We start from the raw sequence: 4,479 nt of genomic DNA, 5'->3' as shown, positions 1-4,479 counted from the left end.
AAAATAGGATCTTGGTCTTGCTTCTCTTTTACTTCTGACACTAATGATGATTCAGCCCCATTCATCACCACAACTCCTCCTTCTGTGGATTCCATTAGTCGGACTCATAGGCGTGCAAGTTTATGCACATCTTTCGCTAAATCACTCTTTTCTTCCTCAACATGGGTGGTACTACCCGTAGACAATCTTCTTAAAGCATCAGCAATGACATTAGCCTTATCTGGGTGTTAAAGAATACTTATGTCATAATCCTTGAGTAACTCTAATCACCTCCTCTGTTTGAGATTAAGCTCTTTCTAAGTAAACACATACTGAAGGCTCCTATGATCAGTGAACACATCTACATGCATACCATACAAATAATGACGCCATATCTTCAAACAAAATACTACAACAGCCAACTGTAAGTCATGGGTTGGGTAGATTTTGTCATGAACCTTCAACTGTCTAGAGGCATAAGCTATAACCTTGCCATTTTGGATTAATACACAACCCAAACCAACTCTGGATGCATCACAATACACCACAAAACCTTTAGTACCTTCTGGTAAAGTCAACATTGGGTAGTAGTTAACTTCTTTTTCAATTCCTGAAAGCTTTTCTCACAAGCTTCAGACCATTGAAACTTCACTGTCTTCTGAGTGAACTTGGTCAAAGGGGATGAAATAGATGAAAACCCCTCTACGAACCTTCTATAATATCCAGCCAAACCCAAGAAACTCCTAATGTCAGTTGGAGATGTGGGTTTACGCCAATTCTGCACTGCCTTAATTTTCTGAGTATCAACTTTAATTCCCTCTCCAGACATAATGTGGCCTAAGAATGCCACAGACTCAAGCCAAAATCCACACTTAGAGAACTTAGCATACAATTCTCTATCTTTTATAGTCTGAAGAACTATTCTGAGATGACTAGCATGATCTTCTTCATTCCTTGACTATATTAGTATGTCATCAATGAAGATGATAACAAACATATCTAAATAAGGTTTGGAAACTCTATTCATAAGGTCCATGAATGCTGCATGTGGGTTGGTCAAACCAAAGGACATGACCAAAAACTCATAATGACCATAACGGGTTCTGAAAGCTGTCTTTGGAATGCCACATTCCCTTACTCTTATCTGATGGTAGCCAGATCTGAGATCTATCTTAGAGAAATAGGTGGCACCCTGAAGTTCATAGAAAAAATCATCAATTCTCGGAAGAGGATATTTGTTCTTGATGGTAACCTTGTTCAACTGACGGTAATCTATACACATTCGAAGGGAACCATTTTTTTTTCTCACAAATAAGACCGAAGCGCCCCAAGATGAGACACTTGGTCAAATAAAACCCTTATCAAGGAGATCTTTCAACTACTCTTTAGGCTCTTTCAACTCTGCTGGTGCCATTCTATATGGCGGAATAGATATAGGACGAGTATCTGAAAGAACATCTATACCAAAATCTATCTATCTCTCAGGAGGGATTCCGGGAAGATTATCCGGGAAACTTCTGGAAACTCTTTTACTACTGAAAGTGACTGAAAAAGAGGTATCTCAACACTAGAGTCATTAACTCGGACTAAGTGATCGACACAAACCTTCGAAACTAACTTTGTCAACCCCTTGGAAACTAACTTCCTTGCCTTAAGGTATGAATTAAAATGACTCTTAGGCACTGCTGAACTACTTTTCCACTCTAAGACTGGCTCATTTGGAAACTGGAACTTGACAACTCGAGTTCTACAATCAACTGAGGCATTACAGGCATGAAGCCCGTCCATACCAAGAATGACATCTAAATATACCATGTCTAACTCAACTAAATCATCCATGGTGCTCTTGTGATTGACAGAAATGGGACAATCATGATAGACTCTCTCTGCTAGAATAGACTCATCAACAGGTGTAGAAACACTGAAGGGTTCACTAAGTTGCTCAGGAATAACATCAAACTTATTTGCAACATAAGGAGTTACAAAGGATAAACTTGCTCCTGGGTCTAGCAAAGCATAAACATCAAGAGTAAAGACTTTAATCATACCAGTGACAACACCTGGATAGTTCACTTGCTCTTGGCGACTAGTGATGGCATAAAGACGGTTTCCTCCTCCACCTTCCCCTAAAGTAGCTCCTCTAGATGCAGCTCTGTCTGGCGGAGCAACTGAAGAAGACTAGGCTCTATTGCCCTGATTCCATTACCATTACCCTGCTTGTTCTTTGGACACTCTCGCATGAAGTGACTGTTCCGGCAACAGTTAAAGCAACCATGGAGCCATCACGATATGTTCTTGAGTGGTTCCTACCACACTTAGCACATGCAGAAATATTAGTAACCCCTTGTGCCATACTACCTTGCGACTGTGCAGGTCTAGCTCTGAAATTTTGGAATTCTGACTATTGGACTCACTTTTGTTTATTGGTGCAGGTGCACCAGCAACTAATGGAGCTGGTCCCTTCTGCTTATATTGGGAAGAAGACTAATTTGCATTACTCTTTTGCTGTCCGGATTCATCCTCTGATGTCGTAGCCCTCTTATTCTTAAACTCTTCTCTATCCCTCAGCTTGTCCTCCTCAACTTGTTGCACATTGATCATCAGTCTTGCTATGCCCATGTCACCTATTAGCATGGCTGCCTTACTTTCCTTATTTGACAGAAGAGGCAACCAAACAACGAATAAACTCATCTTGTTACTCATGTCTGCAACCATCTCTTTGCTTCCCTTAGCTCACGGGGAAAGAAACGCCCCATGAAAGCACTCTCAAAACAGTCCAACGCACAATTGATTACACGCAAGCACGAGTTAGAAAGAAATAGTTTTAGAGATAAAACTCTAACGCACGAAATGAGTGTGAAAGAAGTGAGAACATTCCTAAGTGTTGTAGCCTCCTAATTATAGATGTGGCGCGCTTCACACCGATAACTAGGACTCTACAGACATGGCTTCATAGACTCCCTAGGACCCTTGAACTATGTGCTCTAATACTAAGTTTGTCACTCCCCGAGCCTACACCCTGGACGTGGTTGGCACTCAAGAACCATTTCTGGCCCCAAGCGAACCCTTGGCCTGACTTACTTACTTAGCGGAAGACTTAAATTAACAAAGATAACCCATATAAAACTTAGAATGTTATAAAGGAAACATTCAACTAGCCAATAAGGCAAACTCAACTCTCACCATAAGATAATGAAATGAAAAGACTAAAGAACTAACATCTGACTGTCTATCTATGAAGCCACTAAACAACTGAGATGGATGTCGGGAGAAGACCCACAACATCCTAATGAACTAACTAATACTGAAAGCAATTAAAAGGGCTCCTCCGGAAAGAAATGAGGCTCACCACAAGACTATGAGTGCTCAACTGGATCAATGATGCGCTGGATGCTGATCCTGGTTACATGTGTCTACATCATAATAAGATGCAGACCAAATGACATCAGTACATTGAATGTACGAGTATGCGAGGGGAATTCGAAAACAAGACATAAGCTTGAAAGGAACTGATGAACTTACCTGGCTTAACTCAACTCAACATAACTGAACTCTTTTCAATATAAAGTAGTTTAAAACAAGTGCAATATAAGGAAAAACTGTTTAAAACATGATGTCAACTCTGTACGTATGCAAAGATGCATATAACTCGGAAATGTATGTAAATATACAATAAACTATGTATATAATAAGACAAATACTTATGTGGGAGTTTCTCTAACTAACAACCATCACTTAAGAGCTATTGTGATGACATAACATTTTGCCTTACGCTGCCAGGGCCGTCCTATACCTTGCCGAGGGAATCATCTAAAAAGTATGACCCTTTTCCACCCATGGTGGCTACATGGTTTATGGGGGCTGTGAGTTGTCTGAACTCTCCCCCATATCGGTGCTCAATACTACTCCCAAAATATGATATTAGCTCTTATGTTTAAAAAAACATACTTCCTTCTATGATTTGAGATAATTGCTCAGAAGCTTTGCTCAAAGGCTATCTTGGAAATCAGAGTTTCCTCTCTTGCTTAATTGTGAAAGCATTTACTCTTTAACTGAAAACTAGCCCAAAGGCTCTTTACTGAAAAACTAGCTCAAAGGCTCTATACTGAAAAACTAGCTCAAAGGCTCTTTACGGAAAAACTAGCTCAAAGGTTATTTATTGAAAAACTAGCTCAAAGGCTCTTTACGGAAAAACTAGCTCAAAGGTTATTTATTGAAAAACTAGCTCAAAGGCTCTTTACGGAAAAACTAGCTCAAAGGTTATTTATTGAAAAACTAGCTCAAAGGCTCTTTACGGAAAAACTAGCTCAAAGGTTATTTATTGAAAAACTAGCTCAAAGGCTCTTTTGGAAATCAAAGTATCCTTTCTTTCTTAAATGTGAAAAACATTTTACTCTTTGAGAATACATAGTCCCGATATACTCTTTTGAAGAAATGAACTTCAAACTTTACTCTTTACTCAACTCAAAACTCAAGTCTTAAAACAAAGTTAAAACATTT

This window comes from Solanum tuberosum, unplaced genomic scaffold (genome assembly GCF_000226075.1).
Source record: "Solanum tuberosum cultivar DM 1-3 516 R44 unplaced genomic scaffold, SolTub_3.0 scf00417, whole genome shotgun sequence".
In the NCBI taxonomy this organism is placed as follows: Eukaryota; Viridiplantae; Streptophyta; class Magnoliopsida; order Solanales; family Solanaceae; genus Solanum; species Solanum tuberosum.
This window is presented reverse-complemented; position numbering follows the sequence as displayed.